We start from the raw sequence: 15,217 nt of genomic DNA, 5'->3' as shown, positions 1-15,217 counted from the left end.
GCTGACACATAATTTCTACTGGTTGTCTCAGTCACATTCTTTCTAGTTTGGGATCTGATATTCGAACCTGCTCACATTATCTGATAGTGCTCTGACACAGGGGCCTAGAAATTATTTCATTCATAAGGCCTATCAGCCAGATAAATCGAGTGTATGTTTCGGGTTAGGGTTAGGGTTCACCCTAACCAGCCATAACCTCTGAACTCATATTTTGTGTGGGCCGCTGTTGCGAATCGCGTTGAAAGTTGCCAGTTATAAGTTTTGTTTTGTTTGCTAAAGGCTGGTGGGAAGCTAATGAAGCGCTGCTCAATCAAAATTTACAGCTTTTAATTAATTTCCCCAGTATTCTATTCACCTCATATAGTTTACCCCGCGTTGTCACTTTGGGGGCAGTTGTCAGATTTTGCAAAAGGAACAGAGCACCCACACAAATAACTTTTAGTTCCCCCAATTTCAACAGTGGAGAGTACAGTGCCACATTTTTCAACCATTGGGAGGACGAGGACCAAGAAGAGCGGAGGGGCAGGCAGGTCAGATAATATAGGATCTACCGGCGCTTCAAGTAGTGGGAGTACCGTATGCCAGGGAACTGCCCAGGCCGCCCAGAGGATCAGTGAATGAGCACACTCCAGCTCAGCAGGCAGACTAGAGCGGGCATCGCACAGCAGCAGAGCTGCAAGTAGAGTCCAACATTTTCACTTCATTACCAATCACGGTGAAAGCCATCAGGGTCCTCAAACTGTATGCCATGCGGACCTTCCAATCACCCGTTGCAGACATCCGTGTTGACAGCCACTTTGCTGTGTATTGTTGCATAGAACAGACGGATGACATATGGAGGCGCAATAACAACAGCGTGAAGTTTTACCTTGTGTAATACTTCTACGTTAATAACTAGTCGAAGGTATAGGCATAGTAGCTGTCTTCGAGTTCTTGCAAGCGTCCTGGAATTCTGATGCCCTGATACTTGGTATGAAAGTGACCCTGAGGACCATCATATGTTGGTCCTATGATCTGTTACTTGGGAAGAAGTATGAGAAAACGTGAACTGCTGCCAACTGGGTGTGCTATTGCACCCATGGTTGATCAAGAAGATACATCCTCATGTAGGTCACTAATCTACTCGATCATAGGCTTGTGGACTGCAGCAAAATATCTGGATTGCTCTCTAGTAATAATCTGCATTCTTTCTCCAAGTAGGCCAAAGCCACCCATTACTGCATTATGGAATAAGCACCTCAACGCCTTGACAGCAACGACTGATGCATTATAAGAGAAGCTTCCACTGTACTTTTTGATGCCACTGAGGTGTTGCCTGTAGTTTCCGGTTGGTTAGTAGTAGAGCGCGTTGCAGAGATCAGCTCCATGACAGCACCACTCATTGGTGTTGACGGAAATGTGAGTAGCAGACTCTCCACTGCAGCCATACAACCTTCTAGTAGTTTAAGGCCATGAAGTCGGGTGATTGATGTACACGTTTCTGATCATACATCCGTCCCCGGTTTGAACGCTGAATCCATGAAATATAAAATTTGAAGTGATGTAGGAAGGCCAGAGAAGCTATGAACTGTGGAGGAACAAAGAGATTTAGGAGTCCGGGTCCATGCAAAATAATCACTAAAATCTAGTGGACAGGTACAAAAAATAATTTAAAAGGCCAATGGAATATTAGCCTTCTTCTCAAGGGGGCTGGAATACAAACGGGTGGAAATTATGTTACAGACCTGTTAGACTGTTTCTGGAGTACTGCGTTCACTCCAGGGCACCGCACCTTAAAGAAAAAATATATTGGCCTTGGAGGGGGTGCAGAACAGATTCACCAGAATGATCCGGGGCTAGAAGGATTAAATTATGAGGCAAGGTTGCATGGATAGGCTTTCATTTAGTCGAGTATAGAAGATTGACAGGTGATCTAATTGAGGTGTTTAAGACGATTAAATGATTTGATAGGGTAAATAGAGGGAAACTATTTCCTCTGGTTGGGGAGTCCAGAACAAGGGGACATAACCTTAAAATTAGAGCTAGGCTGCTCAGGAGTGATGTCAGGAAGCACTTCTTCACACAAAAGGTAGTGGAAATCTAGAACTCTCTCCTCCCAAAAGCTGTTGAGGCTTAGGGTTAATTAAAAATGTAAAAACTGAGTTTGATAGATTTTTGTTAGGCAATGGTATTAAGGGATATGGAACCAAGGCGGTTAAATGAAGTTAAGATACAGGTCAGCCATAATATAATCGAGTGGGGGAACAGACTCAAAGGGCTGAATGGTCTCCTCCTGTTACTTCGTTTCTATGTCCCAATGACCCTGGACCCAAAAGGTGCATTTTTCTGACCACCATAACTGTCCATTGTCCACCCATGCTCCGTGAAACAACGCTATGATGCCTCCACCAACTCACTGATTATTCCACCCAGTATGTTTGGGCTGCTATTTGTTTCAATTGGTGGTGTTCAAGCAATGTTCAATGCTGCGAGTGAGCATCTTCCTGGTATATGCCATGACCTTCTTTATGTGCGGGGTGGGCTTGTTAGTATGCAATCTACAACGTCAAATAGGATTGTAGGGTTTATGGCTCAAGGGATAGAGCACAGAACCAGGATGTTATAGTTAGCTTGATCCACCTTCATCTGAATACAGTTTTGCGCATCATATAACAGGTGGACATTCTAGCCTTGGAGTCAATAAGATCAACCAAGTCGACAAACCATCTGGAGTATGAGGAAATACTATGAGTACAAGGGATCTTTATACTGAATAAAGTTTGCTTATAGATCTTGTTAGAATTATTTAAGATCACCAACCGAATAGATAAGCTGGATCTCAGAGTGATGTTCGATTTTAACAGAAGCTCTCGGACAAGGGGACGTTGATTCAAGCTTAGTGCAGATAAGGCGACTGGATAGTAATTAGATAGAGGGTGATAACCGTGGGGAATAGCCAACCGATAGAGGTAATGGAATTGGAGCATGTTATAACGTTTAAGTGAGCCCCCTTAATTTAGCCATACGTTTCTGTAATCTCCAACTTTCTGTAATTTCCATATATGGACTGTTTAGGATAGTCCAATGAATAGTCAATGCTTAATTTTGCACATGGCTTCAGGTCATGTAGCGTCTTCCTAATTTTAATCCAAATCTACTGCCTGACACCATGTTCACCTTCCCATACCTCATTTATCCTTTGTTTGCCCTTATTAATGTGTTGCCCTTCTGTTCTCGATGACTCTAATTCCTTACTCCTTTGCGATATTAACAAAAGCCTGCAGGCCCAAAATCTATGAAGCACACTTCGCTTTTCGACTTTCCCTCCCCATTGCAACCAAATGTTCTGACTCCACGGCCGAGTCAGCTTCACCAGAGAGAGAGAGAAAAAACGACGTTCTTATACCAATGGTTTGTTAACCCATTAACTAGTGTCCCAGCAATATTACTGCAGGTGCGTTCTAGTTGGCAGGGCAGCGGTGTGCGCGGATCTATCAATTCAATATCCCACTTCGAATCGAATCTTCCTTCCTGACACTTAAATATGTAATCAAATATCACCGTTTGAACAAGTTTTTCACTTCGACATAGGGATTTTCTAGGACAAGATGTTCACAGAGAATTGCAACTTAGAAACATTTTGTTCTTGGGAAGTGGGCAGTATTTATTGCCCACCCTGTGTTGCCTTAACAACAACTTGCATTAAGACAGCACCTTTGACGTAGTAAAAGCATTCCAAGGCGCTCCACGTGAGCGTTATCAGGCACAATTTGAAACCAAGCCACATAAGGAAATATTAGGCCAGGTGACCAAAAGCTTGGTCAAAGAGGTAGGTTTTAAGGAGCGACTTAAAGAAAGAGAGAGAGACGGAGAGGTTTAGGGAGGGAATTCCAGAGCTTAGGACCTAGGCAGCTGAAGGCACGGCAGCCTATGGTGGGACAATGGAAATTGGGGATGTGCAAGAGCCCAGGAGCTCGCAGGGTTGTAGGACATTAAGAGTCAACCACGGGACTATAGGCGAGATAGGCTGGAGTAACAGTTTTCTCCCTCAGAAGGATATTAGTGAACCAGTTGGATTTTTACGACAATTATGGTCATTTTTTGCTGGTGCTAGCTCATAAATTACCAGATTTGTTCAATTTCACAACTTGCCATGGTGGGATTTGAACTCATGACTCCTGGGTTCCTCACTCAGTGCCATAGTCACCGGGCTACGGTGCCCACGTATTGATGACAATTCCCAGCAAATTATCCACCCGCTCCAGAATTGTTATAAATTATTGTTTCTTTCACACAGACCTTCATTAATGTTGTGATATATACAGTGGCAGAGGAAGCAACGCTGACTTTAGAAACCATAACATGAAATATCGAACAGTTTGTCAATTGGTTTCAGCCAGTTGCACAGGTGAGGTGGCGAGTGCCTTCCCAGAGGCGGGGGGAGGGGTGGACTGGGAGGCTGAGTCGCCTCCAGGCTGCTTATTTCTACCCCTTAAAATTCAAGCATTGGCAGAAGGCAAATGTATACATTACCTGTCTGCTTATTAGCCCAGAAAACGTTGCTTTCAATGTATTTAATAGGGGAGGAACACGTTAACATAGAAGGCACTGCATAATGGTATTGGCATCCTGGCTTTGACTGAAACGTGACTCATGGGTGCTGACGCTTTGCCCATTTCCAAAACCTCCCCATCTGGCTATACTGTTCACCACCTTCCTTGCCCAAAACCACCATGGTAGTGACATAGCTTTTATCAGCAAGTCACATTTTAGTCTCTGCCAGTACTCCTGTGACACATTCTTCTTCATCGAGTATCTCAATCAATTCCATCCCTCTCACCTCTCCTTCTTTACCACCCCAAGCCTCACCTTGAGTTTCTTCCCAAGATATCCTCCCTCATTTTCACCCTCAGCCTGTATGCTTAGTGACTCTTCATCCTCGGTGATTTCAGTCTCCATCTTAGCTTCCCTTGCCTTTTCCCTTCCGAATTCACTTCCCTGATACCTTCTCTAAACTTCTTTCTACATATAAACTCTCCTACTCACATTCACTTTAATTCCTTCAGTCAAGGTCATCTTCCATGGCTTCTCCACTATCTTCTCAGCCTTTGGCACTCTGGTCCAAAATACCTTTCCGCCATTGATTTTCTTGTCACTAGCAAAATTTTCACCATTTCTCATTCCAGTCGTTCCTCAGTATTGCCCTCATTTCCACTCCCTCAACACCAATGGGGGAGCAAACTTGAGCATATATAGTGCACATCTGACTTAGCTAACCATTGCTGGCTGAACCGCATCAAGCTCTACCAGACCCAAGTCGTCTACTATTCTAGGGTCATCCTGGAGATCAAAAATAATCCCATACTCCTTTTCTCTAATACAAAATACTTCCTTAAACACCTATCCCCTGCTTTCTCCTCTCTCATCTCTAACAAGTGCAAGTAGCTCGTGGATTTGTTTGTCTCCAAGACAGGGACCATCTGTTCGGCTGACTCTGCTGTTTTCATCCCTCCCCTACCCCACTAAGCCAGCCCCTCCCCACCCCCCAAGCCCATCAAGCAATCCCTGAACCCTCATCTCGCTTGGTTTTCTCCCATCTTCCCTGCCCTTTATAGGTCATCTCCTCCTGGTCCCTCGATCCTATTCCTACCAAAGTCCTGATTACCCAACTTCCCTTTCTGGCCTCCATTGTAGCCACTATTGTAAATTGCTAGCTCTTCTCCAGCACTACCCCCTACCTTTCAAAACACCATCATCAGACCCTCCACACAAAAAAATCCTTGACCCCTCTTTCACCACTAACTATTTTACCAACTTCAACCTCCCTTTCCTATCCAACGTCCTTGCACGTGTTGCTGCCTCCCAGATCTGTGCTGACCTGTCTTGCAGCTCCTTGTTTCAACCCCTCCAATCAGGTTTCCACCCTCCCTCATCAACAAAATGACCTTAACCAAAGTCACAAATAACATTTTCTGTGACCGTGACCATTGTGTATTATTCCTTCTCATCTGTATTGACGCTTCTGCAGTCTTCGATATGTACCATCACATGTTTCTACTCTAACATTTCTCTTCCATTGTCCACCACAGTGAAACTGACAATGTTTGGTTCCACTCTTACCTATTCCATTATAGACAGAGCAATCCAGCAATGGCTCCTCTTCCCACTGGTGCACCATCAATTGGGGAGTTCTCCAAGTTTCTATCCTTGGTCCTGTCTTCTTTGTTATGTACATGCTGACCCTTGGCAACATTATCCAGACATGGAGTCAGTTTCCACATGTAAGCTGATGACACCCAGCTCTAACTCTGTACCACCTCTCATGACCCCATCACTGCTTCTGTGCTGTCACACCGCTTGTCTGTCACTCAGTCTTAGATGATCCATAACTTTCACCAGCTATGATGTGGAGATGCCGGTGATGGACTGGGGTAGACAAATGTAAGGAATCTTACAACACCAGGTTTTAGTCCAACAGTTTTATTTGAAAATCACAAGCTTTTGGAGCTTACCTCCTTACATTTGTTCACCAGCTAAACATTGGGAAGACTAAAGACATCGAGCCAGAATTAACTGCAGCAGGCGAACGAACTGCACCTACCGTTCGTTAGACTTGCTTTTGCCCATGTACTTTCCATGAGCTTTTGCACTGGAAGATACTGTAAATTAGAGATCCAAACAATGCAGTGCCCTCTACTGGGCATCTGGGACCTGTGCGAACAGAACAAGCAACTGTGTATTTCCTTAACTAATCAGATTGAAGAATCGTTAATGAACAGAGCAGAGTCTGAACGAGGAGTGTAAGTTAGAAGGAAAATTCAATGTCAAATCAGGTATAGAAAGTGAAACAGAGAGAAAGAAAAATTAGATTAAGAGAGAGTGAGAGATAAAAGAGACAGAAAGAAAAAGTTAAAAAAATTTTTTTTAAAAAATCTCCAACATCAATTAAAAGCCGAAGGAATGAGACTCCACACTTGTAAAAGTTAATTTTCAGTGCCAGAGAGGTTGTTTGGCAGTAATTGAGACTTATCACGCTGTTAAAAAGGGTACTTAGACTGAAAAGGACAAGCCCTAACTTTCTGTGGCGAGTTTAGTTCCTGTCTACCACACAAATACAGGAACTTCACGCCGTTCAATGCATTTGAATGGTGAACCAGGTAGCGAGATGCCGTTTTTGCGAAGCTGATGGTGGAACTGTGGACCTGGAATAGCAACTTCCGGATTTTTGCCTTTAACTGCGCATTTGCCCTTGCCTGAAGTTGCTGTCTGATTTGCGTATAAATAATGGTGAGTGCTATTAGCCTTACCATTATTTTACAGTAAACTCTGACCCATCACCTTTTGCTCCCACACAATCTCTGTCTCTTTGCCACTGATTCCATCCTCTTGCCCAACCACTGTCTCGGGTTCAACCAGACTGTCACAATGTGACCCTAAGCTGAGCTTCCAACCACATATCCTATCCAGCACAAAGACTGTCTACTTCCACCTATAGCATCACCTGCCTCCACCCCTGCATCAACCTACCAGCTGCTGTAAAACTCATTCACAGCTTTGTCACCTCCAGACATATGAAAAAGGAGCAGGAGTAGGAGCTCGAGCCTGCTTCGCCATTCAATAAGCTCATGGCTGATCGCCGACCTCCACTCCACTTTTCCACCCTATCCCTTGATTCCCCTAGAGTCCATAAATCGATCCATCTCAGCCTTGAATATATTCAACGACTCAGCATCCACAGCCTTCTGGGATAGAGAATTCCAAAGATTCACAATGCTCTGAGTGAAGAAATTCCTCCTCATTTCAGTCTTAAATGCCCGACCGCTTATCCTGCGACTATGCTCTCTAGACTCTCCACCCAGGGAAAATAACCTCTCAGCATCTACCCTGTCAAGCTCCCTTAGAATCTTATATGTTTCAATGAGATCACCTCTCATTCTTCTAAACTCCAGAGAGTATAGGCCCATTCTACTCAATCTCTCCTCATAGGACAACCCTCTAATCCCAGGAATTAATTTACTGATCATTCACTGCACCACCTCGAAAGCAAATATATCCTTCCTTAGAAAAGGCGACCAAAATTGTACACAGTATTCCAGGTGGAGGTCTTATCAAAGCCCTGTACAATTGTAGTAAGTACTTTTGTACTCCAACCCCCTTGCAATAAAGGCCAACATACCATTTGCTTTTCTAATTGCTTGCTGTACCTGCAGGCTAACTTTTTGTGTTTCTTGTACGAAGGCATCCAAGTATCTCTGAACACCATTTCACAGTTTCTCACCATTCAAAAGCTATTCTGTTTTTCTATTCTTCCTATCAAAGAATAACCTCACATTTCCCCACATTATACTCCATCTGCCACCTTCTTGCCCATTCACTTAACCTGTCTATATCTCTTTGCAGACTCTTTGTGTCCTCCTCACAGCTTACTTTCCCACCGAGCTTTGTATTGTCAGCAAACCTGGATACATTACACTCGGTCCCTTCATCTAAGTCATTAATATAGGTTGTAAATAGCTGAGGCCCAAGCACTGATCCTTGCGGCGTCCCACTATTTACAGCCTGCCAGCCTGAAAATGACCCGTTTATCCCTACTCTCTGTTTTCTGTCCATTATCCAATCCTCTATCCATAGTAATATGTTACCCCCAACCTCGTGAGCCGTTATCCTGTGTAACGACGTTTTATGTGGCACCTTATCAAATGCCTTTTGAAAATCCAAATAAACGACACCCACTGGTTCCCCTTTATCTACCCTGCTAGTTAAATCCTCAAAAAACTCTAGTAGGTTTGTCAAACACAGTTTCCCTTTCATAAAACCACGTTGACTCTGCCTAATCGTATTATGATTTTCTAAGTGCCCTGTTACCACTTCCTTAATAATGGATTCCAGAATTTTCCCGACGACTGATGTCAGGCTTACTGGCTTATAGTTCCCTGTTTTCTCTCTCCCTCCTTTCTTGAATAGCAGGATCACATTTGCTACCTTCCAATCTGCTGGGACCGTTCTAGAATCTAGGGAATTTCGGAAGATCACAACCAATGCATCCACTATCTCTGCAGCCACCTCTTTTAGAACCCTCGGATGTAGGCCATCAGGTCCAGGCGGTTTTTAAGCTTTTAGTCCCGTTAGTTTCTCAAGTACTTTTTCTCTCGAGACACCAATGCTCTCCTGGTCAGTCCCATATCCTCCACCATTCATAAATTTTGGCTCATTCAAAATTCTACTGCTCCTATTCTACCTCCCACGTTCATCCATTCTCACTGACCTATATTGGCTCCCAGTCTTTAAAGTTTGCGTTCTTGTGTTTAACTACTTTAATAGGCCTCTCCCTTCCCTATCTCTGTAATTTCTTCCAGTGCTACAACCACTCCCGAACTTTCCTTTCCTCCGGCCCCTTAAGCATTCCCCTGTCTTTGCCCCACCATTGGCGGTAAGAATCACATCTGTCAACGTAGCACTCCCTCAGCACTGTGTGGACTGACAGCCTAGATTAGGTGCTAAAGTCCTGAAATGGAACTTGAACCCACAACCTTCTGACTCAGAGGTGCGAGTGCTACCACTAAGCCAAGGCTGAGTATTAAGTTGGACATGGGAGGAGGTTCATCAGGAACTCATGGTCAGTATGAATAAGTCAATAAACACCGGGGTCCTAGCAAATTGAATACATAGTGCCTATTTTCAAAATGAGAGACAGACAGATGCAGGCAAGTACAGACCCATTAGTCTTGTGAATACCATAAAAAATTATTAGACTGGTTATCAGGGGTAAACTTGAGGATTGCCTGTATGATAATCTAATAAAGAACAGGCAAAATGGATTTAGAAAGGGAAGATCCTGTATGACCAACCTCCTTGACTTTTTTCCCAAGGAAATGACATCCCAAATGGACTATGAGAAACTCTGTGTGCTGTATCTAGACTTCCAGAAGGCATTTGAGAAAGTTCCACATTGGAGGATATCAGTTAAGCTCAAAGCATTGGGGCAAATCTTGGGTGTAGATAAAAATTGGATAAAGGGCAGAAAACAATGGGTACTGGTTAGAAGAGTTATGTCATAGAATGATACAGAATAGGAGGCCATTCGGCCCATCGTGTCTGTGCTAGCTCTTTGACGAGCTCGCCAATTAGTTATACTCCTGCTCTTTCCCCATAGCCCTGCAAATGTCAAAGTGGGAGGGGTTGCTGAATGAGATCCTCAGGGCTCATTGTGGGGATCTCTATGGTTTCTAATTTACATTAATGACTTGGATTCAGAAACTCAATGCAAGTTAGTCCAAACTTGCAGATAATACCAAACTATGAAGGTCAGTTGATCGTGGGGACGCAGCTTGACAAATATACAATAAGTTGGATAAAATATATGAATAGAAATATATAAATATGGAAAATTATATTAAATATGGAGAAATGTAAAGTATTGCACATAGAAAGAAAAACTTCCAACATGAGTATCTAGTGAATGGTGTTGAAAAAGCTAAAGATGAGGGTGATAGAAAAAGGGTTTAGTAGATTTGACACATGTCCACCCATCGTAGAGCAGCAATCAAGAAAACCAATAGAATGCTTAATTATAGAGGAAGCCATGCTCAAATTGTACAGTGATCTGGTCAGGCCACACCTTGAGTACTATACCCAGTTCTGGTCACTGAGACACAAGGGAGATTTCAAGCATGGGAGGCAGTGGAGAGAAGAGTCACGAGGTCTGAGTTATGATGAATGACTAGAGACTTTTCAGCCTTGGAAGGAGGAGGCTGGAGTTGATCTTATGGAGGTGTATAATATAGTTAATGGAATAGAAATGATAGATTCAGAAAATAACTTCAAACTAAACCATGAGAACAAATGTTCTAAATTTGCCTTTTACCTGTGTTCACTTGTGAACACAGGTAAAAGGCAAATTTAGAACATTTTTCTTCACACAAAGAGTGATCAATACATGGTATTATAGTAAAAATACATATGATTATCGAAAGTCAGGAGATGTTTAATTCAGTGGCCCTCTTTTGCACCCAGTACCCAATTTATTGATATGGGTTTAGAAATTCGCGGAACTCGATGTGAGTAAAATGGTCACACATTTTCTGAAATTGTCATATATTTTCTGATCCAAAGCTATGGTTCTGGAGGAAGACACTGAAACTGGAGTGCATATTAGAGAATCATTTTATGATTTAGAACTGGATGTACCTGTTATAAGGAAATTGCCAGAAAGTCTAACTAGAGGGGGTGAATTTGACAGAGTGAGCACTAGCCCTAAAGGCTTAATTGCAATTCAATCGATTTGGCCTTATGATGTGAATCATACTCACCAATGTAAAATAGAACCCGAATGTTTAATTCTGTCTGAAGGAATGGGAAGAAAGACCAGTCAGACAGTGGAACCAAAGTGATTAATATTATGAGCTCAGTTACAGTAGAAGATTTTCAAAAGAAATTCAGGAAAAGGCTGAAATAGGAGACAAAGATTCTCCTGAATTTGACCAAATGATACAATGGCATATTGAAGCTTCTGATGCTTTGGAATCAAAATCCCAGAGGGAACAATTGAGGAAAATGTTTCAGGAGTTTAGGGATCTTTTTGCCATATGATTGTCATGAAACCGATCTACATGTGACTAAAATACCTACAGATCCTAATAAAAATAACTATGTTTGTGCGATAGTACAGAGTACCCTTAACGTTATGAATCTACAAGAAATATTAAACACACTGATGGAGAGAAATATCATTAGAGAATGTAATTTGACCTATAATTCTCCTATTTGGCCTGTTTTAAAACCATCTGGTAAATGGAGGCTAACAATAGATTATAGGCAACAGGTGCCTCTGTCACACTGGCCTATGAATTATTCGGACCAGAGCCTAACTACAATAGCAGGGGCTAAGTATCTGACTACTCTAGACATAGCCAATGGATTTTAACAGTGAAAGTAGATCCAGAAGACCAACACAAATTGGCCTTTTCTTTTGGTAAGAGAAAGTATAGGATTAGATGTCCTTTTGGAGACTTAAATTCTCCAGCGGACTTCAATATTTTCTCGCACAAAGCAATGCTGGAGCGGATCAGAGAGGAAACTTAGTCTATGTAGAGGGAAGTAAGCAATCGGTGGGGGGGGGGGCCGGGGGGGGGGATGTGATCAGGATGGAGGGATTCCATTTCAGTGGATAAGTAGTAGAGAATGTGTGGAACATACTGGGAATACTGAGAAAGCTACACACGTCATATCACCCACAAACCTCTATAGACAAGTGGAACACGCAAACAAAACCAGAAGGAGATCTCTGCATCTTGAAAAGATTAGGATGTAAAACTCCCACTGGTCTTAATGGCTATTAGAGCAACTCCTATTCGATCTACCGGTGTTACATCTTTTGAAATGATCACAGGAAGAGAAATGATTTTTCCCCTACATCTGCTGAATAAGAATTATGATATAAATTTAGCAAGTGCTACAACTGCCTCTCAGTATGTAATAAATTTAAGACAACACCTGCAAGATACATTTGCTTTTGCCCAGAAAAACCTAGATAAGTGTTAAAGGCATGAAAGCATACAGTGACAAAAAGTCAACAGTAACAGAATACAGAATTAGAGAAAAACTATTCTACTTCAATTACCGTAAACGCAATACAAAAGTGAAGAAATTCTTACCAAGCTGGAATGGCCCACACATCATTACGGACAGAGTATCACCTGTGGCCTACCAAAACCCTACGGTGATGACAATTATAATTGGTGCACATAAACCAGCTCAAACCCTTGCAAAAGAATCTGAGCTACTGGATCAGAGGAGAAAGAGTGAACTGTTCCCTGGTGTTACATAGTTTTGATGTGGTGGAAGGCACCCCCGTGTTGATTGTAACTTTTTCTTTGCCACCTAATGCCTAACCCACTAATGTAACTTGTTAGGTTTGGAATGCAAGGTAAACCATTTTACCACTGCGCCTCAAGAGGGGGATTGTGTAGTAAAAGGATAAACAGAAGTTATATAAATGGAAAATCACTGAAACACAAAGGACTTTTAAATTACACCTCGGGAAAGACCAGGTAAAGAGGAACAGGTCACCATAGCAACTTGCAGAACCTGGCTCCAGATGGACTGGAAATCTATACAACTTGACCACATTAAAGATACTGAAAGAAAACAAATGGAATGTCAATCAATCCTGGGGTTGTATTGAAGAAGCCGATTGTTGGCAAGAAACCATCCCAGCGGTGTGGTTCAAAATTAAAAAGACTAAAAATCCTGGCCACGTGGAGCCAGTGTGCTTCCTCACTGCTCTACCTCACCACTGCACCACCTGGTTGCAGGCTTACAGATTGCCTCTGGAATGACTGACCTGTCCATGTGCTACAACACAACTCGTCTATCAAGATATTTAGAGGGCATCGACAAGCCTGAGCCAACCATGAGTATATAAAACTTTCGTTAAAGGGTTAGCGTAGGATAGACTTTTGTTTTCCAAAAGGGTCTGTATTTTGGGGAGTCAGAAGGTGAGTTTTTTTATCGTTAAAGTAATTCTAAATCGTGCATGATACACCTGCACAAGTTAATCAGGACAGTCAGCATGGATTTGTTAAGGTCGTGTCTGACTAACTTGGTTGAATTTTTTGAGCAGGTAACAACGAGGGTCGATGAGGGTAATGTATTTGATGTAGTGTACATGGATTTTAGCAAGGCTTTTGACAATCTCCCATATGGCAGACTGGTCAAAAAAGTAAAAGCCCATGGGATCCAAGGGAAAGTGGCTGGTTGGATCTAAAATTGGCTCAGTGGCAGGAAGCAAAGGGTAATGGTCGACGGGTGTTTTTGCGACTGGAAGGCTGTTTCCATTGGGGTCCCGCAAGGCTCAGTACTAGGTCTCTTGCTTTTTGTGGCATATATTAATGATTTGGACTTGAATGTGAGGGGTTTGATCAAGAAATTTGCGGATGATACAAAAATGGCCGTGTGGTTGATAGTGAGGAGGAAAGCTGTAGACTGCAGGAAGATATCAATGGACTGGTCAGGTGGGCAGAAAAGTGGCAAATGGAATTCAATCCAGAGAAGTGTGAGGTAATGCATTTGGGAAGGGCAAACAAGGCAAGGGAGTACACAATAAATGGAAGGATACTGAGAGGTGTAGAGGAAGTGAGGGACCTTGGAGTGCATGTCCACAGATCCCTGAAGGGCGCAGGACAGGTAGTTAAGGTGGTTAAAAAGGCATACGGAATACTTTCCTTTATTAGTCGATGCATAGAATATAAGAACATGGAGGTTATGCTAGAATTGTATAAAACATTGGTTAAGCCATAACTTGAACAGTTCAGGCCACCACATTACAGGAAAGAGGAGATTTACGAGGATGTTGCCAGGGCTGGAGAATTTTAGCTATGAGGAAAGGCTGGGGTTGTTTTCTTTGGAACAAAGGAGGCTTAGGGGAGATTTAATTGAGGTATATAAAATTATGATTGGACTAGATAGAATAGATAGGGAGGACCTATTTTGCTTAGCAGAGGGGCCAGTGACCAGGAGGCATACATTTGAAGTAATTGGTAGAAGGATTAGAGGGGAGCTGAGGAGAATTTTTTTCACCCAGAGGGTGATGGGGGTCTGGAATTCACTGCCTGAAAGGGTGGTAGAGGCAAAAACCCTCAAAGCATTTAAGAAGTACTTGGATGAGCACTTGAAGTGCCGTAACCTACAGGGCTCCGGACCAAGTGCTGGAAAGTGGGATTAAGCTGGATAGCTCTTTTTCCGCCGTCACGAACACGATGGGCTGATTTGCCTGCTTCTGTGCCGCGACTTTCTATAATTCTATGATTGTATGATTATCTCATTGCTGTTTGTGGGACCTTGCTGTGCACAAATTGGCTGCTGCGTTTGCTACATTGCAACAGTGACTACACTTCAAAACTACTTCATTGGTTGTAAAGTGCTTTGGGACGTCCTGAGGTCGTTACGGGGGCTGTATAATTGAAAGCTCTTCATTTCTTTCATTAGTGAGAGGTCATAAACACATTCCTATCTTGGGCATTGATGAAAAGAGGATGTATAGTCACTAAAGAGAATTATGTTTTATGTGTACATCCATAACGGAGAAGGGATAAACCATTTGTATACCGGGCGACAGGGATTAACACTAATGAGGCGCAATCCCCGACATGAATATTTAAGCGCTAAACGCCCATCCAGATCTGCCGCTGACCAACACTTGCCCCATTCGCAGCCGCACCACTAGCAGCTAACAGTCAGA

The sequence above is a fragment of the Heptranchias perlo genome, chromosome 10, assembly GCF_035084215.1.
Source record: "Heptranchias perlo isolate sHepPer1 chromosome 10, sHepPer1.hap1, whole genome shotgun sequence".
In the NCBI taxonomy this organism is placed as follows: Eukaryota; Metazoa; Chordata; class Chondrichthyes; order Hexanchiformes; family Hexanchidae; genus Heptranchias; species Heptranchias perlo.
The sequence above is the reverse complement of the archived record's forward strand: the minus strand, read 5'-3'. Positions refer to the sequence as shown.